The 25,840-nt window shown below is 42.4% G+C and overlaps 1 protein-coding gene across 5 annotated transcripts in view; it reads left to right on the top strand.

The window, feature by feature from the left end:
- add3a (adducin 3 (gamma) a) overlaps positions 1-25,840 on the top strand; it is a 112,311-nt gene that overhangs the window by 33,565 nt on the left and 52,906 nt on the right. For 2 of the 5 annotated variants that reach the window (XM_084366897.1, XM_084366892.1), the window contains exon 1: positions 1,847-2,139. The exons of 2 other annotated variants lie outside the window; for them this stretch is intronic. The gene's annotated coding sequence lies outside the window, so the exon portion shown is untranslated. Of the gene's footprint in view, positions 1-1,846; positions 2,140-25,840 lie in introns of those variants that run through there. One more of the 5 variants, XM_084366896.1, reaches the window with a different exon arrangement.

Raw genomic sequence — 25,840 nt, 5'->3', positions numbered from 1 at the left:
AACAGTATCGATAAAAACCTGCAATGTGGTGAGTGGGATTTGTTTTTCTCTGCTGAGAGCGCACATGCGTTATGCAGAAATGGTCGTTGGGGAACGTGGAGTGAAGAAATGTGAAGATGCCTCCACAGCTGACCTTTGCATGGACAGCTGAGTCATTGTGAAGTCGGTGAGTGAACCTTTCACATGCTAATTTAATGTCATTCCCCTGGCCTCTTCTATATCGCCCCAGTTAACAAATTGACCAAGTGTGACAACACTAAAACAAATTAACTATCCTCTCAAATCTGCTCAGCATTATTGGAGAGAATATAGTCCCCACTATGTCCACCATTGGACTGATTCATGGTTGCACGTAGGCTCTACGCAGAGCTGACACCTGGAAGTGGTGAGCGGATTGCCAGCAGTACTTTTCCCCTTAAACACACTGACCCACTCGGCTTGCAGCTGATTCTCTGTGCTAGGCAGTGTGTGTAGGGAGAGCCGCCTCTCCATACACACCAAGCTTGAATTACTTGGTTTCGGCAAGCTGGTGTTTGCCACCGCTGCTTGTGGAGGGACAGCCTGGTGTTCAGGCATCCAGCCTGTCCACTCTCTCTCCCTCAGAGACACTTCGGCAGCAAATAGCTGCTACGGAGGAGAAGTATAACCAAGTAGAGCAGCAGCCGGCCAGTCGGGAAGGACTCCAACAGCCGATGAGTGTGGTGTGTTTACTGGGGAAACTACACGTCAAAATTTCTGCACTGGAAGCACATCAGGCCGACGGGGTGTTGGGAATGCACCTATGCATGGCGTAGATTCAGTGCAGAAGCATAATCAAGCTATAGAGATGTCCCCTTGTGATTGGCTCACAGATGGATTTTAATACCAGATCTGAACAGCCTCCCTATTTCTACAGGCAAGCTGTTTTCCCCTCTATGCAAAGCTAAGCCAACCGCTTGCTGACTCTCCCTTCATATTTAGCATGAGGGCATGAAAGTGGCATTAATTTTCTCATCTCACTCTCGGCCAGATAGTGATTAAGCATATTTCCCAGAATGTAGAACTACTCCTTTTAAAGGATGAAGTGAGGTTTGGCTTACTGATGTATTTGTTGGAAAAAGCTGACAAAAAATTCAGTGACTTAATGTTTAATGCAAATTGTCCACTTTCTAAATACCAGCACCTCCCTTCTGTCTTTGTTTTGGTCAAATTCTCCTCCAAACTCTTTTGTGTGGAAGCAGATTCCTCACATGAGGAGGTTGTTAAGCTGCTATCAGGGAAAGTGCCGGACGTCTTTTGGAGGAGTAATGGGGAGGGAGGGACCCTTTAATGGAGGGAAAGTAGGGGAAGGTTCTCTTGTCAAACCTTGCTGAAAGAAACTGTGGGGTTTTTTTGTGCCTCGTCGAGCACTTTGGAAAATTTAGCAGCAGAGGATGGAGAGGAGAGGAGAAACTTAAATGAAAAGTTTGATCCCAAAGGAAAGGAGGGGGTGGATAAGTTTGAAGAAAGGGGGAAAAGATTGAAAGAATAGAGACGGAGAGAATACATCCAATGATCGTACTTATTTCAGAAGATTTTCACTTTTTGTTTCACTCTGATTCCTTGATTTTCACTTTAGTTGTGAGCCAATGAATAAAACCTAAAAAACAAACAAATAGCTAAGAATAAATATTTGAAAGTCTTTTTCACAAAAGATCAGTGACGCACCCCGAGGGGAAAGCACCCTGTCATCTCACTCCTGTGTTTGTGTGTGTGTGAATTTAAATCAGGTCTGACCCTCCCCCTCCCCCTTCCCCTCTTCAACCCCCATCACCATCACTACCCTCTGAGTCCACAGTTTCCCCCCCTTCTCTGCAGACTGGCTAGTCCTCTGCAGCTCCTGCAGCAGATAAGTTGTGTTTGTCTCTGCACAGAACCAGATACACAGAGCGGCTCCTGCTTCAGTCGGGAAGGAGGGAAAAAAAATACTGTTGGAGGGGCGTGGAGGAAAGAGGGCAGCCGGCGCAACAGTTTTACACTGCGTTCAGCTACAATGGGAGAGGCGTGTTAGAGGGAGAGAGAGTGAGAGAGAGCAGTAGAGGCGGAGGACTCGCTGCAGTGCAGGTGGATCACAGTGAAGAGGAAGGTTCGGAGGCAGCACTCTAATTGGCTGTCTAGCAGGTTCGTAGTGCCGTTTCTTTACAATGCTAGCTGATCGTTGGATGGTTCGTGCCTGTGTGTGTGTGTCCTGTGTCTGATATAATGGATGCTGTGTCCTCCACCATCAGGGCTGCTATCTCACTCCCAGAGATGACAGTACCAAGGGGAAAAAAAGACACAAATATGTGTTAAAGTCGAGCTCGAGGGCATGCATTTTTTTTAGTTTTATCCGTGTCTCATCATCTCCTCAGTTTAGGCTCAATGAGAAACCTTAAGCTGGGAGGAGAACAGAAGACTTTCTGCTTCATGCTAAATGAAATAGCAGAGGACCTCTTCCCTCCTTTCAGACGGGTTCTTTTTACTTTGGAGAAGAATGGAGCCGAGAGCCGTGAATGGGCCCGAGATGGCTTTTCTGTGTGCAGAGGAGAGGTGCCGCCCTCTCAAGTGTCAGCATGCTTAGTGGGTTGGCGGCGGGGGGTAGGTGCATGTGCTTGTAGTTTATAGAAGGGGCTGGGGACTATGCATTGATGATAGAGGAGATCTCACCTGTATACTTGTTTTAAACATTTTAAAAGTTTAGTATTTCCAATGTTTCTTCATGTCTTGTGGCTCTTTACCCCCTGAGGGAAAGGCAGAGTGATACACTCAAGTGCTTCAGTCGGTTCGTCTTTTCATAGGTGTCTGTTTACAGTGGCTGAGTAGCGATAACGAGCCGTTAGGAGCTGCTTGTTTCTATTTCTGGCTCTTGTTTTCTGGGTGTTCCTATGAAAGGCCCCTTTTCATGCTTGGATGACTGACTGAGTGATGGGAAAGCCTGTGGTTTGGTTGCTCTTTGCTCACGTTGTTATTTGTGTCCCCAGCCCTGAATTTGCTGCTTATAGTTCTTGCTTGAGGTGTTGTGCATGATCGAGGCCTCGAGGTTATGGAGCATTTTGTTACTTCTATTGTGCACCGTTTCAGCTCATTGCCTTGGATTATTAGGCAGTGAAGTATCAAGATTAAGGGTCAAGTTGAATCTTGTTTGTGCTTGTTTTTGAGGTTCAACCTACAATCTTTCAAACCTGTGCACTGAGTTGTAATAAGCTCCAAAATGTCAGTGTCATATCCATATCGAATCAACACTGGATGTGTGGACTCTTTCTCATGAGAAACAGAGCTTTTTGTGTTGTCTTGCTCTCTGTCATCTGTTCCTTCTGACAAGCACAGCTGAAATATTTTCCCAGCTGCTGGCAAATTAAGTCTGACTTGCTGTCAAGTTTGTCTTCTCAGTGCCGAAATAATGAAGTCTGATGGATTCACATCAGTGACACCTGCGTCCACAGTGCTGCCTCCTGAAGGCAGTGAGCTCCTCACATGTTGTGTACACACATCTCTCCTGGGTTTCTTCATCCCTCTTTCTGTTTTTGTCACCAAGGAGCACATTACTTACAACTAAAAATCCTTTTGAGAATGTTACAGATGAGAGCAGTCTAAGATTAGGATAGCACAATGCTAAAAGAATGTACTTATGTGCAACGTTTGGTTGTATGAGGATGTTGAATCTCGTTGGATTCGACTCTGCAGAGGACACGTATTATCTACATACACATCCTGCTTCCATGGCACTTGCTGCCATGGCGATGGCCTCGGTCCTTTAATGAATCCTGAAACGTCTGATCAAATATTTGTCCTGAGTTCTTTTGCAGAGAAGTAATAAAATAGGAACCTTGCATCAGGCTTTGTTTGGTCTTCATCTTTTGGCCATTCTCCGAGGCTTTCTCATTGTTTCAGGAATGACTTTGTGTGCCAGGCCCTTCAAGAAAATATTGCTGCTTCAGGCAGAATGATTTGGAGTCACGCTGGCCTTGATTTCCTCTCCCGAGGCATTCATGTATCCATCTGAATTCAACACCACACGCCTGCTCTCGGGTCAAGGCCTTGAGATATATCTTTGTGTTAAATTAAGACAGATTTCTCACTGTTATATGTGACTTATTGCACTTCAACCTTGGACATGTGGTTCAATAATGTTTTAAAAGTAGCCAGAAGGAAGAACTTCTTCCCTCATGCTGAGTCTGCGATGGTGAAGTATTGTCCTGGTGTCTCAATCAACCCCGGTGACCCGAGCACCTCTCCAGTTCCTCTCCTTATGTTTCCACTTTAGGAGGGATGATAGACCATGTATGTGTGTGTGTGTGTGTGTGTGTGTATGTGTGTGTGTGCGCGCACATGTGTGTGATTGAATGACGTGTTTTACAAAGAGACAGGAAGGGGTTGTCTTATCGTTCAAGAAATGGGTGTTACTCTTCTTTCTAACTTGTGTTGTAAATCACTGGTTTATGTAATGGGGCTGTGTGTGTGTGTGTGTGTGTGTGTGTCTGTGTCTGTGTGTCTGTGTGTGTGTGTGTGTGTTAAATAGCTTGGCTAGCCTGCCTGCGATTATGTCATACAGCATGGTTTCCAGCTGTCCGAGTCTGCCGCTTTTAATTTAGTTTTCACTAAAGTCATCCCCGACCACAGTGTGTGTGTCTGTGTAAACTGTATATATTTGTGAGTTTTAAACGTGCGCCTGATTGTTTGTATAAAAGTGCACTCTCGATAAACTCTGTGGAGCGTCACCTGTTGGCCCGCAGAGCCAAGAAATCATTGCTGTCAGATTCTGGCTAATGAAAGTTCTGAGCCTTTTTTTTTCTGGTTCTTTTTGATGATTGTGATTTGGGTCTGATGGAACGCTGCAGTCCAGCTCTAAGTTAAACCAAATGTATTTGGGCTGGGTCCCACTGACGGGCTTAGATGTGAGCTTTGACAAAGGACTGCACACATTTCAGCTTGAACGCAGGTGCACACGCAGGGGCCCAAACTCGCTGTGATCAGGTTTCTTTGCAGAAAGAAAAAAAAGATGATTCTTTACCGGTGATTTTTTTGCAGTGAGAGTCATTTTATTTAGTAAACACTGAGGCCTTTCAAATTTCAATGTTCCCATGGATGAAGCTATCTGATCCTCAATTTCCTCCAGACTTAAATTCATATCTAGTGGTTTGTTGATACAGGTTTGTTGTCCTCTCCCACAGATGGTTTAACCATGTAACAGTCATGATACCTAATCGGACTCTTGTAGGACTTTTCCATTCACACTTTTTGCCACGATTGATTTGAGCTCCCATTAACAGTTTAAATACGCTGAGTCGCACTGAGATGGACCATCTCTGGAGTCGGGTCAAAGAACGCCTGACTGCCTCCAAGCAGGTTGCGATAGGTTTTGTCATCATTCAGGGACAAATAGTAGCTTCCCCTTCCTCTTCATCTTCTGGATCCATTTATGCCATTTTTCCACTACCACTTTAGGCCGCGCTGAGTCAAACCGCGCCGCGCTGATTTTCTCTTCCATCACCAGTTTTACTGCACCTAGTTGAGCTGAGTTGCGCTCGTGATAGACCTACCAGAGTAGGGCCAAGCCATGGCCGACCTGCCTCCAAGTGGGCCCAGTTGACGACTCAAGACTGCAGCCAACCCGTAACAAGCACCCGTCTCCCCCTAAAATCGATACTCAACTCATGTCTGTGCAGGAAACCTGAGCCAGGCTAGCACGTGTATGAAAACGTGCATTTGGAAATGTCTCAAAAAAAGAGGAATTGCTGAGTGGTTGAACTGTTGTTGCTGTATTCATAGTGTGTATTTCACTTCCTCTGGATGATACAATCAGATCAGTGACTAAATGATTTGCTTTGTCCTGCTCCTCTCTTTGCCCAGCAGTGGTTTGACCCTTCTGGCCCTGGCCTCCCAGTCGGCCTTGACAGCAGCGAGTTAAAGGCTTGTAGGGTGAAACCAATAACACTCTGAACTTCACCCGACACTTTATATAGACTGCTCTGGCCAGGTCGGAGTTCATGGGAAAGCTTTGCTGAACCTGTCTTCACCCAGTGGCAGGACCTACCGACATGTTTCTCTCATGACTTGTCTCTAAAACGAGAAGAAGAGAGCATCTGATAGCACCTGTTAAGTTTAGCGTAGGTGCTCAATGAACTATTAATGTATTTTCTGATCTGGTGAACGTTATTGTGACTACCTAGATCAGTTACTGAATGCTGCAGGACACCATGAGTAAAAGTTTCCACCAAATGAAGTATTAGGCAATATTCACTAGAACCATCAGATGACTCAGGCCTCAGGGACGCGATGCAACAGGATCATCAAGATTTCTCCCCCGCAGTTATGACCCATCTTTACTTATCATGGAAATTAAAGCTCCTTTTGCACTCTTGTAATTCACTTTGGTTTATCCCCATCTGTAAATATTACTCCATTCATTTACTGTGCCTGGTCATAAGACCTAAAGTTTTACTACTTTCATCTGAGCCTGATGAACATTTTTATCTGTGTGTCGTTTGCATCTGATAAAATTTCAGTGTCTGCTCAGTCTACCTTCCATCAAGGACAGCTTCCCTCTCTGTCTTGGCAGACTGGTGCTGAGTCACAGGGACCATCATGTGCCTTACACCAGTTCAACTGTTGGAAGGGAGGATTTTCAGGGTTTTTGTTTAGCATCAGTCTTTTATTAGTAGTAGTCAGGAATGCTGAGGCAAGCTAGTCCAGTAAGAAACCACTACTTGGCGTCAAACTGAAACCTTTCCTGGTTTTTCGGTAGCTGTGGTTCGTGGGAAAACAGTTTGAAAGGTGTTTTATGAGTTTTTTATTGTAATGTTTAATGCGACGTTAACTTTAACTATAATTGTTAACAAATGCAAGGTAATAGGTGCTAATTTCTCAATTCCCTGGGATAAGTCTTCAACAGTAGAGCCTTCTGACACCCTGCATTCTACTTTGCAAGCAGTAAAAAAGGAAAGTGAGGATTTCAAAGAAAATGGAGAGCTTGTTTTGACAAATTGTTGGTTTGTTCCAGATGTGAGATTGTCTGCAGGGATTTTCACCTCTGTGTAATGTGACGTGTGCCAGGTTGAGGGATAGTAGGAGGAGGAGTGGAGCTCACTGGATGGAGGATTTACTCGTCCTGGCCTTGTTGCTTTCTACAGAACTTAGAAACATACCAAACCAACCAGCACAAACACATCTGGGCAAACTTGCAGTACATCCCTGGGATACACTGCAAAACCATACCAAACCTTGTTTATTAAAGTCCAAAAACAATGACTTCATCGTTCAGTGGGAAGCTTTTCTGTCCTTGGCAAATATTGACTCTGGGGGTGAGGAGGCTGGGCACACAGCCTCCCAATTTCCCCTTAAATCTCTTTGTCTTCCTTTCTTTCTTTGTTTTCTCTCTTCCCTCCCTCCATCCCCTTAACCAAAACCTGGAAATCATTTATGAAGTCAGGATGGGGTTTCTTTCATCCAGAAGTGGATATTTGAGTCGAGCCCAGTGAGGAGGGACTCCAGTTTGACGTCCCACACCTCCCATCAAGGGAATTGCGTCAGAGTGAATCTGAAGATCTCACTGCTGGAACCAGCTGTGGTTTGATGTTTGGCTATAACCAAACCTAGTTACTTAAGCACAAACTGTTTACCACAGTCGCAGTCTCGCAAATCACCAAGTCAAACAGGTGCTCAGCCATCAGTAGTATTGGCTTAGAGCTCGAGATACTGTCAGTTCACTTTACTCTTAATAGGCTGTAATGCATCGTATTACTGGGTTAATTAAAGTTAGTCAAGGGAATCTGTGTGAAAGTGTAAATTCAGGAGGTTTTGAGAAGCAGAATGACTTTATGGACTTTGTAGTTTTCTTTTAAAGGGTTTAAACAAACTATATGTAGTTTCTGACACAAAATTAAATGCTCGTCTGCAGTTTTGCTGATGAAAATCTATCTGACATGACTCAGTCATGTCAGATAGTTGTTTACTGATGACGTAATATTTTAAAGTTTTATTCATGTTATGTTTAGTCACGTTTGCGGACATCATTCTCCGTTACCTTAAGAACATTACAGATTTCTCTGGGTTTGAACATCTAACTATATCTAATTCTAACAAAGCTGTAGTTTTCCGACATTTTATTGCAGAAGTGTTACCTTTTGTACCTTCTTTCTCTTCCTCACTTATCAGTATGTAGTAAATGTTGGTTGTACAATGTAATGGATATAGAATAATATACATTAGTTGCTTATAAACCTGGCTATCACTTTAAAATTTTGTCTGCCACTGGGCACACTGTCACCCAGAAAACGGATGGTAAACTGGCGATCCATTTCTATTATAGACTTAATGATTGAATAAACTCACATTTTGTCCTGTGTTGTTTGACTCTGAGGAAAACTGAAACGATCCAGTTGTCTTTGCAAAGGCAGTGCCAACAATAATACCACTTGGAAACTTGGAAAAGTTGTCTGTTGCCACTTTAAGCAATTTATTTGTGCTATGTGTAGGCATTATATTTCAGTGGGCAGCCCCATTGTTTTATATCTGGGCTTAGCTAAAAGGAATGAATTAAGTCATTAAATAACCTGTCATTTAAAGTACTCTCCAAAGGGAAAGAAAAGAGAACTTCCTTGCTTCAGTTCCAACCTTTATCCTCTTTCTGTTTGCTGTGAAGCCCTTTAATCTTGAACTTGTGCCTAAGCTGTAAGAATTAGCTTCCTTTCCTCTTGTCTCTTACATTTGTTACAAAAGCTGGACTGTATCAAATACACTATTTTGATGTGCCTTCTTGCAGTGGTCTCTCCCCTGGTCTACGTCAATAGATTAGGCTTGGGCTTTTAGAACATCACGATATTTGCTGTCGTATGCAATGTTTCTCACAATATTTAATACTTAACAGATCTTCAGGCTTTTATTTTCAAAGGAAAATGCATGCTGAGCTGTCGTAGCAGCGGAGGCAATGTGTGTTGATATTTGCAGAGGTGGAAAATAAGATCGGGCTGGCAGAGGTTTTTACAGGCAAATATCTTTGATATAGCGGCATGCATGCAGCTCTTTAACGGACAGACATGGAGGACACCAGTTTGCCAATATTTGGGGGATAAAGCGGGAGAAAGTGGTAAGCCAAGGAATATGAATGAGACTACATGCTGTCTTTGCCGTGAGACAATCGTCTGAGAATATCGTCTGTTGTGATATTTGGGCGGGGCAATATTGTGATGTAAAATTGTGGATAGTGCCCAAGCCTACAGTAGATTTACACATTTAAAACGGATGTTTAGAGCAGACAAATCACCTCATTATATTGAGCCATAAAGGATCACAAGCGTGGGGGAGTTCTGCTGGTTCACTCTCGACGGCCTGCTAATCAATGTGGGCTTAAAGTTGGAGAACACGGCCCAGATTCCTCATACATGAGAGAGGATGGGGTCTAAAGAGGGAAACGAGGGGAGAAACTAAATCTGCAAGTGTGTGAGCCTCCTGAGTTTATGCAAGGCAGAGAGACGTATCAATTTCATGGTTCAAGGGTTGCAACCCTGAGGATGAAACGAGTAGAGGAGCAGATTGAGAAGTTGGCTGGGAGGTCGAATGAGCCACACGAACAGAAAAAGACCAGTTTGGGATACATGGAGGTAGAAACTGGCGATCGAGTGGGGAGTAGATGGGAGGAGATGTTATTAATCTCTGTTGTTTTCCCCTCATATTGTCATTTCCTCTGCAGCTGGTCCCGGGTTGAGAGGGAAAGAAAAACACAACTGAGGAGATCAGAAATCTAAACAGTGGTCCTGCCAGTGGGCTGGGTGTTCCCCACCGCTGACACATCTGTAATAAAACACATTGTCTGATTTCGTAATGTGCTGCTAATGAAGGTGAAGAGAAGGCCAGGCGGGAGAAAAATGCACACATGTAATGCAATCCTTATGTTGAACAAATCAGTGTAGTGAACCATGGATTCATAAAGTTACAAACTGATTTTAAAGGACAGGATGTACAAACTATCTTTTGATACTACACATTCATTACAAATCATACTAAAAGTAGGTGGGTCAGGAATTAGATCACCATAGCTCTGGACTGTTAACTTCTAAACTATTTCACATATAAACTGGTTCCTCTTCTGTTTCTCCACTTCTTAATGGAGCAACAACATTAAGTGTGTCTCAACATTGAGTGTGACAACAGTAATTCCACAGATTTATAGCCCTGGCTTTGCCCTCGACAGAGAACTCCATCAACCCCTCGCCTCCTCTCCTGTCAGGTCACAGGAGTTTGACCTGACAGACTGTGGGTCATGGCCCCATTAAAATAGGTTACATGCTCAACAAGGCTTCTCCCACCTGAGAGTGGGCCTCTTGTGGACCTCAATCATTGCAGACTGGATTTCTCTCCCTCTCTTTCTCTCTTTCATACAAACATACACTCATGAACAATCATGTGTGCACTCATATAGACCAGAGATAATCCAGCAAAATCACCAGATTTGTATTTATATGGCTGTGATGCCTGCAGCATGTCAAACTGTGATCAGAGCTCCTGTTGCTTCAGAATAAAAGCCTTTTACTGGTTTTTCACTGTAAATCTTCTATTAAGAAGTTGGGGTATCACAATTCTCTAAATCCACAATTTGATTTGATTTTTGTTTTGAAGGTAAAGATTTGATTTGATTTTCCGTTTAACATTTTTTTATTTCAGCACTTATGACTGTGCTTTTGTTTGACATGCATTTGGATTTGTAAAGATCAACAGATCATTTGTGTTATGCCCTAAAAATGATCACGAACATTTTCAAATTCTTCCTTCAAACTACAATGGTACTGAGCAGAGCGCCTTCACAAAGGGCCAAAAGTTAATGAGGTCTATTGGGCCGAGACCTATCCACCATCCAACTTTTGTAGAAATCTGTTCAGTAGTTTCTGTGTTGTCCTGCCGACAAACCAACCAACCAACACATGGACAAGGGCGAAAACTTAACCTCCGTGGTGGAAGTAAAGATAGGGGTATTTTATGATAATAGCTTTAGTTTTTCTGGCTTTTTGCAGGTCAGGGTTAGAAAGTTTGAATAATGTTAATCAAAAATAAAGATTCCAGAGTTCAACCAGAAATACCGCCTTTCTGAGATTGTGAAAGTGAGAAAGTAAAGCAGTGTTTGGACCTTAAGTTGTCTTTCTCCATTCTTCACACGAGTACCATCATTTTTCATGAGTACACCTGAATTCCACAACATCTGATCAGCTGTAAACACTTTTACCTTAAGATGTGGTCATACCTGCTTGTTTCAAGAACATTTAACCCCATATCAACATCTTTTACAGAAATTACATCTATGATATCAGCCTTGGTAAAGGAAATTAGAAAGTACTTGAAAGTAAGAGCACTGACTTGGGATTGAGGCAACACCCCAAACCACAGATGCTTCCTTACACAGGACCTACAGATGTTGCGCATCTGGGGACTTTTATAAATGCCGCTTTCTCTGTAGTATCCTGCCCGACCTCAAGTCTTGAGCCAGTCGATTTGCTGCAGTGCCACAGCTCAGCTGAGGACAGAGACAGTCATGATTTGGCCCAGCTCCCAATCAGGACCACGATATCACGGGTCGGTGCAGTTCTTCCATCTACAAGGCTGCGCTGAACATGCTGTACCAAGCCAGTAAGGTCCCACTGTACACCTGGTCATCAAGATGCAGATGTGGGAGTGTGTTAGTATGTGTGTGTGATAGAAGTAATCTGCACCTTACATTAGATTTGGCACACTGTAACCTTTTCATCAAGCCTCTTTTATAAATAAAAAAATATTTGTCCACTATTCTTCTTTAATAAAGTGCAGCAGAGACATGATCTTGTTTGCTTTCCAGTTATGTTTTATTTACTGTGTGTAGCTGACAGATTTGTCTATACGGCATCTCACTGGGGGAACCTCTGGCCTTTTTAAAGCTGCTCAGTTCTTCAAAGGGTCAGGCTCACAGAGCTCGTCATCAGAGCCGCTAAACTGGCTCGTCTAGAGTCCATCGTTTCCCTCATGCTGCCTGGGGTTTGGCAGGTAAAGAGGCCGAAGTTATGGAAGTCATTAAAATTCCTTGGGAACATGTGGACGCTTGTTTATTTTTCCGCCGAGGCAGGGAGGGTGGAGAGCTGCCAGGACACTGCACTGTCCTTCTCTCAGCAAGAAAGACAGTGGGCAGAGTGTGAGAGAGGAAGAGGACCTGATCGAGGACAAGGGAGATGAAAGACATATGAGGCGCGAGGGGAGGGACGAGTGAAGCAGAGGACAGACCGGTGGAGGGACCGAGGGAAGAGCGGAAGTGGTTGAAAGCGGGAAATGGAGGATGGAAGGATGAATGGAGAGTGATAGAGAGGAGGGGGAGAGGCAGACACCCTCTACTGGATACCGAATAAAGAGTCGGACAAATGAACGTTGAGGTTTCAGTGAGCCGTACAGGAAGTGGATTAGAGACGGATGGATTCACGCACAGGCTGGGAGGAGAGAGAGGAGTGGATAGAGAAAGGGACTCGGAGAAGGACAAATATATAAAAGCTACATTTTGTCCGACTGTCAAATGATGTTCAATTTAAAATGCCATGGAAAAATATTTTTATTGGTCGGATTAAAGGGAATGAGATGGGCTTGAACAAGAAATCATTAGTAAAGGAGAGAAACATGAAGCAACTTGTTAAAAAACATATCCATCTTAAAATATTGTAGACTGTCTAGTGGAAGCCCATCTGATCACAGGAGCAGAGAAAGACATTCAAAGGCAGTCAGCCTTGACAAAAAGAGTTTGAGACCTGTTAGGAAGTGTGTCCACCATACTGCTAACTCTCATAAAGGCCGCTTGAGTGAACAGGATAACTGCAATTTCAGCCATATTTCATGCAAAATATTATGGGGCCAGAAATAGGTTAGAAAGGAGTAGGGTTGGGCTGGTAGACGATGGCTGACAGTCATTGAGAACTGAGTGATGAACCATTGTAGCATCGTGATTTAAAAGCCCCCCCCTCAGAGTTGCTGTGAGGAAGAGTTTTTGACTTGTGGAAGAGAAAATAAAAAGGAGTCTGTCGCTGCTCAGTGCAGAATGTTACATCTCCATGTCCCATTTATAATTTTCTTATAAAATCTGCCCAGTTTGGCAAGCCAAAGACGCCTGGTCACTCTGGTGGCAGCTGTGTTTTTCTTGTATGGGCTGCTGTTAGTGTGTTTCTCTCAATTGTGCCTTTGTTATTTGCATTTTTTTAGCCTAGCTTTCTCAGTAAAGCTAGCTGAAACAGCAACAGCGGTGACTACAGTGGTAGGCTGATGAGCAAATTTTGCCTTCATGGTGTTTCACCGTGGGCACCGCCCAACTCTTTAGTTCATGTTACTTTTACATTAAACAGTGAGGTGAAATATGTGATCAAGAGCTTGTAAGAAAACAAATATGTTGTTTCCAGAGCTTCTTAAAGGCCCTGACTTTGAGCGATGGGGTCAGACATGAACACACAAAGTTTTGGTCATTTCACATCAGAGGTTTCTGTATTTTGTGTTTTTGTCTCTCACTGGTTTGAAGTGGGCAGGGCTCTGTTGAAAAGTTTCCCAGTGTAGCAATCAGGTCAGCAACATTTGAATTGTAATCTGATGACAATGCAATGGCAATTTTCTTGTGTCCTGCATTGTCTATCAAATCTAATCATACCAAAGGAACACCGACCTGATGGAGCAGGAGCAGATTAACTAACTTAACTATTTTTCACGTTAAGTGTTTTTTCTTAAACTTTAACTGTTGCTTATTCAGTCACAATCCTTTGGTTTTATACAGAAATACTGAAATTAGACATCAGGGACTTTAATACTGAAGCAGCCAATCAGACCACCGGATCATTTCCCCCTTGCACATCCCAGGCTGGTCATTACTCACCACTATTCTCTGGTAAATCCATCCAGCACTGTCTGCTGTTAATAAGAGACCTCAGATGGTGTCTCATTTTCTGTGACGAGTTAGTTCCTCCATATGCAATACACAGCCATGCTTTACATCGCCCACCAACTAGCCATAAATCTTCCTCGCTTTCATTTTAAATGTGGAAAGATCCCTTCATGCTCGTCTTTAAACACCAGATCTAACAACGGCCTGCTGCGATCTGGGCGTTTTTTCTGATTGGTTAAGCAGAGCAGGAGGACTTGAAAGGAATATTGGTGCAAAATGTTACCGCGGGGGGAACTGATACTATAATATACTTCTGTGTATGTGTGAGTGTGTGTGGGAGACAAAAGCAGACATGACAGGTCTGCCTGTTCCATCAGACACCTTGTAAACCGAGTCAAGCCACCGCCGCAACTTGAAAGAACTTCTCCTTTTTCTCATCCACTGTTGGTATTCAGTCTACCATCTGATCCGACAGAAGCTTGACCGTAGGAAAAACCTTCAGTGAGGCCAGCTGCTGTGTTGTGCCTCCCATCTATTCATCTTTCCTCCATTTCTTATCTAATAACCAATGATAATGGATGAGGAGATTGTAAAGACACCATGAGAGGAAAGGGGGTGAGGGATGAGGATTGTGCAGTCGGCTCAGGAGGATGAAGAGGGAGAGCGAGAAAGAGAGTTGTGGAATTTCTCGGTGCGTAGCTGCTGCTGTATCGCCTCGTGTTTCTGATAAATGTATCAAAGTGATTTTTCTCGCTGCTGATACTTCCCTCATCGTGAGCCAGGAGACAGAGATTTCAGCAACAGGCCTTTGGTAAGGTCACTCGTTCTTTTCCTTGCGGCTTAACTCTCCATTTCCCTGTGTCTGATCATGTTAATTGAAACTGACATCGCAATGTGTACCCTGGGGGTGATCCTAATATTTACCTGCCTCGCCGACAAATCGCTGGCTAATTGAGATGTAACTTGAGAACCTGCGTCTCGTACCCGCCGAAATGTTCCCTCCAAGAAGGCTGTGGCCTTTGACATAGATCCCAGTGTGCGGATGACATGTCTGTGATGCCAGTTTGAATCATTATGTGGCATGTCTACAAAGTGACGTGAAATCAGTACCTTGGGCAAGAGGCATTCCTTTATACCACGTGTTTGGAAATAACAGCGAGATCTTGTAAATTGAAGTTGTTGCTCAACGATTGCTGACGTTTCCTTCTGGTTTCGTGAGCATCTTTGAAAAATTTCCACTTCATTGTTCATCAAAGATCAGCTTTACCTGGGTCGTCCACTGATCAGAAGGGTTAGGGTTAGGGGGTTATATCCCCAGATCCCCTGTCTGCACATCCTTGGACAGGATATTGAACCCCAAACGACTCATGATGACCGTTCCATCAGTGTGTGTTTGTGAATGTGTTAAGTGTTGTAAAGCACCTTGAGTAGTAGGTAGACTAGAAAAGCGCTATATAAATGCAAGTCCTTTAACCCAAACTGGCAACATCACCCCATCATTTAGAGGTTACTAAATTAAAGCAATCAAACACAGCATCAATCAGAACTGTAATCTGCATTCCAACAGAGAAGTTATTCCCTTCGGGGGGTTTCCTTTGGCGTCCCGTGACTTTAAAGTTTATGAAGTCACAGAAGAAGGTACCTAGTTGAAATCCTAAAGGCCACAACATGCTTCACTATCAGATCGTCTGTGTCTGAAACATCTTGTCGAATGGAAAAATTGTCTGGAAAAATCAGAAAGGCTTTGAACTCCCTCTCAAGCTCTCTTCCGTCATTAGTTACAGAGCTACTTCTGTCATCTTTGTCGTTCAATCAGGTTTAACATCATGAATGCCTTTGAGGAGACACTGTCTGAAAGTGTCTGCAAAAGATACAGTGTTCTTTGAGAGGGATCCAGCCAGGAAGAAGCTATGACGGTAGAGCTTTTGCTGCTTTCAAGTGTGGCCATTCAGATATGGTCCAAACACTAGGCTTTTAGACGTAGTTGGACAACACGGCATACGCCCTTGTCTGGCTGGAAGCATACTGAGGCCATAGACCGGAGGAATTGGTTGAGTCTCTCTTTACGGTTGCCCTTGAGCTAGTCACATGAAAGCCTTGTTTGCACGGCTGTCGATGTGTTCAGGACTGGTGCTGATGGGGACAAACCTCTGTTATACATGATGTTTAAGGGCACACAAAAATCTGATCTTTTATGTTGTCTGGGCACCTTTATACTTTCAACAAGTTACTTGTATCATTGGTGATCTACAAAGTAAGCTTTTTCTGCTGTGGAGTTCATTGTAATCCACTGAGCTGAACAGGTGTTTATGATTTGAGCTGAAGTTTAGCCTTTAACAGCAAATGCTTTCTTCACACAAAAAGACTCCTTTATGTGAAAATGTGAAATTTTCAGTCAAGTAAGCTGAGTTGACACTGATGCAAAGTGGCACGCTGTAGTTTCTTGTAACGATGAGCCTGCAGGAGTTTTCTTGAATTAACATCTGAGTGATCTTTATCCGCCTTTATCCCGGCGGGAAAATGATCAGACATCTAAGCTTGAACGTTGAAAAGATAATCCATCACGCTTTATGATCCGCTATCAGTTGTGTAATCCTTCCTTTGCCTGCTTCTCTCTTGTTTGGCCTTTTTAAAAGTCTCACCGTCTCAGTTGCTTTAAGATATCTGTCATTAGATCCTTTGGTATGTTCCCAGACTGTCTCAACTTTACAGTGACACGTGTTATGGTGGTACAGGCACGCTGCAGGTCAACGATAGCGAATGTTAAGATCCTGCTGACAAGATGCCAAAATAGATAAAAGAAGAAGGCAGGGTTGGAGACAAAACAAGCCAGGTGAATACGATGAGTAAGCACTAGTGATGTGTTTTAATTGTCTACAAGTTTAGAGCTGTAATGCATCCTTAAGTATTTCGGTTTTCTGTGGAAAAAAATGTAATTAAATTATTAAGTTCAATGTTTTAACTACCACCAGACATTCAGAAGATGCAGAATTGCACATAACAGCAAAAACCAAGTCACTTTAATTGTTTTAAAAATTTCTAGGAGCTCATTGTTCCCTCCGCTTTTACAGAAAGTTTACTTTAGCACTCAGCTGTTGTGATTGTCACATGCTTCAAAGTTTTCCTTCCTGATTGCATCACTAGGTCTCGCTCCTCTGTGGTGACTGTGAGTCATATCGCACACTGGTTGTCAGGAACAATAAGTTGCCACAATGATAAGCTGCTTCTCTCTGGATATCCTTTAAGCTCTTCCTGACTGGGAAGGATGGTAGTTTTTTGTGTGTGTGCGCACTGGGGTGTATGTGGGAATGTGAAGGGTGTGTGAGGAAACAGCTGGACCTACTAGTACAAACATACACAGAAACACAGAAATACTCATTCACATCCACACAATTGGTAGTGATTGTGAGGTCATTTATACGCCGGTACAGAAATGTGTTAATGTCTCCCTTCAAACTAGAGTTACAACGACTAATTAACAGGCCTATTTGGAATTGTACCAAGATTTGCCATTTACATGAGGAAAAAAAGACAACTTAAAGTGAATTTAATTCACTTAAATCGCTCCATGAATGTGTCTCAATTTCTTCAAAAACGCTCAGAATTTAAACCAATGTAAAAATGATACTAGTTGGCTGTGGCCATTGGCCTTACTGCCACTTTGTCTGTGCTCTTAAGGGCTAAAAGCACAACTATGCGAATAAAAACATCATATGAATCTGCCTGAGATATCATGTGATAGTGGGAAGATTCCGATTTCCCGAACAACCACATACATTGACTCAGTAATGATCTTGGTTCAGAGAAAATGTAATTTTATAGTATTTATTGACAAAGTGTTACTTGTGTCTCTAGTGTGAATAGTTCTCTGTTGTTTTTGTCTTTTCTTCACACTTTCCTTAGCATTACATTTCCTGGTCAATAAAGCACAAGTGGTGTTCAGAGCTTCAGAAATCGGCACCATTCTTAGTCTTTTCGTGCAAATCAGAATGATTTCATGTATTTTGCCTGGTAGAAAGAGAGACAGAGAAACGAGCATGAACGATGGTAAAAGGAAGAGAGAAAGCAGAGAGAAATAACAAAGGAGATTAATGGAGAGAGTAGAAAGAGTATAGAGGCAAGAGGAGGGCAAGAAAGGGCATCTATGAGGCCCAGTCCCTGGAGCATTTTTTTCTCCTCCTTGGTGGTCTAATTATCTGGAGTCTGTATAGATCAGTGAAGCCTTCCACTATGACTGTGTTGCAGGAGAGATGGTGATAATTGGCCTTATTCAGGTTCATCTGGAGCTCTTCTGTTCAGAGGTTTATGAATGAAAGCTCGGCTACAGTACGAGCACCGAATCTCTTTGATGTCGGATGAGGAATTTCCTATAGTCGATGGAATGACTCCTCTGAAATGAAGTATGCTCGCTCAGTGGTCAGAGCAATCAGGACGCGGACAATTGCACATGAATGCATGCACTGCAAGGACACACACACACACACACACACACACACACACACACACACACACACACACAAACTCCGCCACACTTGGTTTCAGCAGAAAGTTGTGACTTCTGGCAAAGTGCCACTGTCCCCCTGCTGGACCCCACATCCTGACAGGAAGCTTGTCCTTCCTTCACACACACTCATGTGTATGTGTGACTGTCAGAGAGGGAGAGAGAGACACTCCAGGCTACACATTTGGACATCCACTAAATAACAGTGATAAGGAGATGAAGAAGGATGAATAGAATTAATTACACAGACCACAAATGGAAGGAAATGGTGCTTAAATTACCCCAGAACCTCTTAATAGAGAGCTCTGACCCCGTGTGGAGGGCCTGGCATCCCAAAAGCATCTCTGCATGATGATTATTGTTATCCATTAGCTTCAAGCAGAATGTGTTCCAAGATGGCTCTGGGAAACAGATTTACAAGGCTAGAAGTCAATTTAATCAGATTTAAACAAACTGCAACAACAACTTGCTTTGAAACTAACTGAACACCAGTGAAAATGTTCATGCTGATCACCAGTAATTAAAGTTCTCACCGTGCTACAGTGATGTAGAAGTGAACTCAGGGTGTAGATATCATCATCACTGTGTGTTTACAGGTTACATCAAGCACAGAGTGCAGCAGGCCTGTCATAACTGCTTGTTGTTAGATGATATATTGTCCCAGAAATCATTGCAATAAACAATATTTTTCCATTTTAAGACCATTTTTTGCCATTGATATGAAGATAATATAATATAATAATAATAATAATAATAATAATAATAATACATAATAATGTATACCCTTTTTTAGTTCTAAATAATATTCAGACATTGAAATAGGAATGTGAAAGGTCAGGTAACCACTTTTCCTACAGTGGCAAGTTTACATACATTAGTCAACTATAACAAAATAGCAAACTGTGAACATTGATTTCTTGACTTGGAGGGTAGTGATCTGGTGCACTCCAGCCTCACTACATCTATGCACACAACCAAAAAAATTAATGAATGGGGTTGCTGGCTGTAAGGGGCATAGTCATTCATTCCTCAACAGGCGATGTACTGCCAATCCAGTTTTTGCCACTTTTTCTTGGGACATTGCCAGGGTCAGATAAAATAAATCGTGTGATGACAACAGGCCGCTTTGAATCTGGTGATAGTGATAGTGAAACAGTGCGTTGACATAATCCCTCTGTTTTAAAGTGGCAACCGTCATAAAATGAAAGAAAACAGTTGAATGTGGCCACCACAGTTTTCAAGGTGCTGCCCAAGGAGATGTTTTTACTTTGCTTGTTTTGTTGAACCAAATTTGACAAATTTCCGTTGAACTCATCAAATAAATAAGATGTTTCAGCACTACTGTTCAAAATTTTGATCAGCAGCTCTTCCCATAAAAGAAACATTGACTATTTACCTGCCATGTTGCATCAGTCCTCTCAACACAGACACAAAGCAGCAGCTAAATGAACCTCTTTCCTCCTCAAAGCTGAAATTCTTTCATCATCGGCCATGTTTGTTGGACTCTCCATGACAGCGAAACTGAGTGAATGAGCTGTTGACGAGGTGAGGAAGGACCCCAAGGGTCCTGTGCTGCGAGATGCCTGACCTTCTGGATGTCATCAGCATCAGTTGCGACCACTTTGCTTTCCATGATGGATACTTTGTATGGATTTGTGTTGCAACCCCCGAGGCTCGAGCCTGACAGGCCCGGAAGCATGGAGGGCCTCGCTCACACACACACACAAACACACACACATTTGAGGCTCTTTTCCCTCTGCTGTGACAGCGTGTCATTGGACGGTCAGATGTGATAGAAGGGGTCAAAGCACAGCACAGTGACAGTGACTCTCAGAGAAGAACTCTGCTTGTTTCCCTTCCTGTTGTGGTAGAGACATGCTGAGATTGCCTTTCAAATAAAGCAAAGACTCATCAAAGCCCACTGGACAAATTCCAATCAGCCATCCATTTGATCCACAGTCTGCATGGGTCCACGGCCACGGTCCAGAATATCTTGCCCAGAGTGCAGCTTCTGGAACTTGAACACTGCTGTCAGTCATTGTTTTCTATAGAAAATCAGTCAGCCTAAACAAATAAGCTTCCAGACCCGACCCAGCTTTGTCTATTAATCAACGATATATCCATTTTGATCATGGTCGAATAAAAACTTGATCAGCTTACTGGCATCACTGCTATATTTATATATCCTCTCAGCTTCTTCTCACCAGGATGGTAAAGCTTCTTGCTGTCAAGTGTATCATGCACCTCACTTTTTATTGGTATAGGCAGTAGGCAGTGGTGATCTGGGTTGAGATGATGACAGTGAAGGTTGCTGTCACAGTGCAGGCACATCATAATAGCAACAACAGTAGAAATATGTAGGAGAAGAAGTTAAAAGATGCAGCTTGTGGTATTCTATGTATTTTTTTGTAAACCAAAAGTGAATCCTCTGTGCCAAACTGTTGCACTAGGTGACATGTTCCTTATTATGTTTAACAAAATACTGTATCTCATACGCCATCCTCGTACTATCAGTAGAGGGGACAGATGCAAAAAACTCTGTAGATTCACAACTAAAACTGTTTGAACACACATAGACAATAAGATGCAGTTTCAGAATATACAGGTAGATGTTGTTAACAAACTTAAACCAAAGGCCAGAGCAGAATTTAAGGCATAGTTATTTTAATTATTATTAATTTGTATTTATTTAAGCCTTAATATAACTTGAGACGTCCTGAAAATCTCAAAATTGTACTGTAGTATTTGCGATTATAAGTACTTAAGGATCGAATATATAAAAGTAAAATTGAAGGTTTTGGATGCTTAATCAATCAATAAGAAAACTATATCATAAGACTTATCTTCTCACAAAGAGGTTGTGCACATATCGTGCAATGACTTGTATTGACTTCAGTAGTTCTGTGGATACTGGCTTCACCCTTTTCAGGATGTCTTGCGGTAGACTGCTCATCCAGATAAGTATCAGTTGTTATGGCGGGGGCATAGCTAAGAGGGATGACGACAACATTAGCAACATAATCCCTTTAAAGAAGCACATCTTTAGCCGCGGCTGTGTTATATCATAGTATCGTAGTACGTAACGTTTTTTATTAATTTAGCATTTCAACTGGAGCAACACTGATTTTATTCTGATTACAGTGTCAAACCTGGTTCATTTCCGCTACTTTTATAGAACCATAAAGCAGCAAAACACAGCTTTAGTTCTGTCATCTTCCAAGCCTGGTACCCTTAGATGCTGGACTCCAACCCATGACATTTCACCAGTAACACAGCTTTCATCTTGACAGGATGGACTTGAAAAAACAGAGGAAAATGCCAAAAGTGCAAGTGGTCAGAGGTTTCTTCAACCAACAAAACATCCAAATGCCAGTGTTCTTTTAATGTGCGGATGTGGGCGTCTTCAACCGTGATTGACCTTGGAGGCCGCTGAGCCTCAATAACGGGCCTTCACTTTGATACAAAGCTGCATGTCTATTGTTGGTTTGTTCCCTTTCTCTGTTTCTGGAGCTTTAAGGTGAATGAAAAGGAGCTTTGTGGGGGCCGGTTGTCTGTGTGGTCGCTGTGTGCTCAGGCTCCTGTGTGGTGAAACAACATAAGAGGCCCATGGGATACTGGTGGGATGAGGTTATTTCACCATCCCTCTGTCTTCTTGTGAAATCGAGTCTTTCCAAGTAACTAAACACGATTGTAGTTTTAGGTTTGTTACCAAATGTGAAGATGGTTTTAAGAACACAAAGGCATGGTTAGGCCAAAAGTTGAATCTGATTTTATTCCCAGAAATGTACGTAAAATTATCCTCAACGCCTATCCCAATCTAGCCAAAAGTAAATTCAAAGCTGTTGTTGAACCATTTGGCGTGCAAGCATGGTTTTTTGGCTCTTTTGAAAGCTGTTGTTTTCCCACAAGCCGTCAGAAGCTCTGTACGTGCTTCTGGCATTAATCTATAGGAGTTTGAACACACTGAATTATTCATTTATTTTTCTTGCCTACATTTTTTAATGCAAAAATAAGCCTGCATACGACCTGTAACTGCCCTTATTAGCTGGAAAACAAAGTGGGTCCACATCATATAGTCTTACATAGTTCAAGTCCAAGTTTAATAACAATATCACTGAATTTGAACACTTAAGACATATTTTTCTAAGGAAATGTCCAGGCACCTGGCAAAGAAACGCCATTTTCTGACCTGAAAATACCCCTAATTGAGGGTGACAAGGGCAAATGCTCATTAAAGTTCTTTATTTCCATATTTACACTACCTTTTTGCATATTAAATAGCCAAAGACAAGAGAATAGGTGGGAGAACAGCCTATTCAAAGAGCAAAACGCATACATCTACATAAACTTGCATAATTTTCGAGTTTAGGGCTTTAAAAACTGATATAAACTATATATTAATCGATTTGAAATCTCATTGGCTACGTGATGCATCAATCATCTGGGGGCTGGCTTGTAAGTGATTCAGGAGAGAAAAGAAAAAGAGAGAATGTGGGTCACAATCACTCATTGGCTGCTGCAGGCTTTAGGGCAGGCATATAAGCTATGTGCTAATGTCAGCTATCAATCAAACGGCTGCCATCTCAAGATCTCTGGTGTAGAGGGGTAATGGAGCTGAATTTTAACAGTTTAACACAGTATCTATTGCCTATGGGCAACTAAGATAATATTTACAGATGGCACTCAGCTGTGTTTTTATCGGTCCTCTCGAATCAATTTTGCGCCGGCACAGTCTTGATCTGTTAGCTCGTGACATCCCTACCATCAGTTTGTAAGGCTATGTAAGTTCTGAAGAATTCTTATCATTGAGGAGGTATTTATATAGTGGGCTGAAAAGGCTTTTGAAGCACTTTAAGAAAAGATTATTTTTTATTTGAAAGAAGGATATATTAAAGGTTTCATAAGTTTCCATGATTGAATTCGTGCTCTTTCAAAGATGGTGTTAAAGGGCTGACTGACTTTAAAAGAATATGTTTTTCATGATAGAGATTTCTTTGTTGCCCTGGCACAAAAGGGGCAATAAATGACAACAAAAAGAAACTAAACAATAATAAAAACCATCAGTATCGTCATCGGTTATCTTAAACATCAGTAACCTAGAATTTCACAAGCTACAGTTTCGGGACTTTATGGGCAGTGGGTAATGCGTGCATATGGTGAATGGTTAATTCCATGTGTGTGATGTTTTTAAAACATCTCTGTCATGAATAAGACATAAAGCTTGTATAAAGTGATGCATATGCAGCTGCAGAATCCCTTTTAATGTCCCTTACTGTTGCCTTCATCTCTGCTCTCGCTTTCTATCTCACTTTTATGTCTGTTTTTGCCTCGCTGTCTCAGTTTCTCCCTCTTTTCTGCTGGGGTGGGGTCACCACATGCACGGACTGTTTGTTTTGAGTTGCTATAGAAACTCATGCGAGTGTGTGTCTGTTTGTGTGAATATGTGTGTGTGACGGGGCTGCAGTTCTGCTTCATGCGTAATGACCTCATCCAGACACAGACCCCGACATATCGAATCCGTCTGCTTCCTCGGATTGTGTAATGGATAGTCCCCAAACACACACACACACACACCAGCTCCCTGGCTGACGCCCCCTCAGTGTTGTGCCTTGTTGCCTGACCACAGAGGAGTCATGAGGCCATATGCTCATCAACAAGTGTACAGCTCCACTTGACAACAGGAACAATGTGTGATTGCTCGATAATTTGATTTCATATCGTGCACAAGTGGGGAATTAGATTTATTTGAATGGAGTTCTACATCAGAGGTCTTTCAAGAAAAGGGGAAAGAAAGTTCACGAACTGACAATGAACCCTCGTCCCCTTTAGGGCTCTTCATCAACTGTGTGTGCTGTATTTTTCAGTGTTTCATGTTGTTACAAAACCTCCCCTACTCCCACCTTATCACCTGGAGTGAAGCACTTGACGTTCCTCAGCTGCTAACCTCGGATAGTGTGAAAATGTGGAACACAGCCCAACTGTTGATGTGCATTTATTACAGCTGAGAGTCAAGTCAGTGGTAAGAAATCTTTTCTGTGTGGAAAGGAATGCTGCTTTCTCTGAGGGGAAAAGATTTCCGGAAGATCTATTTTCCCCCAGAGCATAAACGTATGCAGTTATTAAAGGCCTTATTATTGATCTGCCATGTGACTGTGGTCTTCCATGAAAAAGGCCGTATTCACTGTAAAAAGGGCACATTCAGAAACCCTTCCACAATCCATGCTCGAGTTAATGGATCCCAGCTTGGCTCCTTGGTTGTTGTCAATTCTCTTTCTTTTGCATAACTGTGGTTAATAAAGCTGAGAAAATCAGTTACACTGGGGATACACATGACTACTGATCCTATTATATGCAGCTTTACAAGTCTGATTTCAAACTAGAAACATTTCATATCGGAATGAAGAAATAAATAACTGATTTGACTCGATCAGTTTTCAAACCAGTCCAAAGGTCATTGCAGGAAGTCAGGGAATACAACCAACATGTGTCAACTTTAGACAACGTGTAGTGCAGAAATCCCCCAAAGCTACGATTGTGCTGCATTAATAATTTTCCTATCTGTTCCCACATGTCAGTTCAGGCAAAATGTGTGCTCACCTGGAGTAGACAGGGCTCAGATTGCTCTGAAGGGATTGGCATAGAAACCATTTGCCTTGGAAATGAACCGCTAAGCTTTGTGGCGCCACAACCTCCCTTCCTTGAAGCCACAGTTGTTTGTTTTCAGAAGTCTTTTAGGGGGCATCAAAGACAAATTCCCTTTTATTATTTGGTGCATCCCACATATTCTGTTATTCTTCAAAATACAAAATGAAACTCCTTCCAATAAGAAATAGCTGCTGTTTCTGTTTCAGTGACACACTGTCCTCTTCAGCCCTCAATTCTGCTGCTTTTGCTCCTGAGACTGCCAAAAAATAACTCAATTATCTGCTGAAAATCCAGGACAGAAGCATATTCTTGTCCTCTACTGCAGGGAATCTGTGTAAGCTACTGCAGCAATGAAAGGGATATCTCCAGGGGTTTTGTAAATATAAAAAACTCTATAAAAGGTTTCTCTGCACAACTTTTGTCCTCACAGCCAAAGGGAAACTGCAGTTTTTGGTTAATGAAAACAGGATCTTGATCATACAGCTCAACGTTTGTGATAAAGCAGTCATTCATAACTAAAATAATCCCAGAACTTCCCTGAGAATTATCATGTGATTAGGTTTTCTTCAATATTATAGACATCCAGTGATAGTTTCAGTACACCCGTTGATGCTTTGCAAACAGGAATTACTAATAGCTATTTCGGCTTAGGTTTGTGTATGTGTGTGATTAGGATGTGTGAGTAATTTAGGCCTGCAAGGTAGCAAACTTGCTTGCAAGCTTCTAACTGATGTCAGATTTAATGATGAACAGTGAAGTGACTGACCAGTGACAGCAAATGTAATTTGGAGTCACTAAATCTTGCTGTAAGCTTAAGCAAGACTAAATAC

Source organism: Pagrus pagrus, assembly GCF_965226575.1.
Source record: "Pagrus pagrus genome assembly, chromosome: 2".
NCBI classification, from domain to species: Eukaryota; Metazoa; Chordata; class Actinopteri; order Spariformes; family Sparidae; genus Pagrus; species Pagrus pagrus.
The sequence above is the reverse complement of the archived record's forward strand: the minus strand, read 5'-3'. Positions and strand labels throughout refer to the sequence as shown.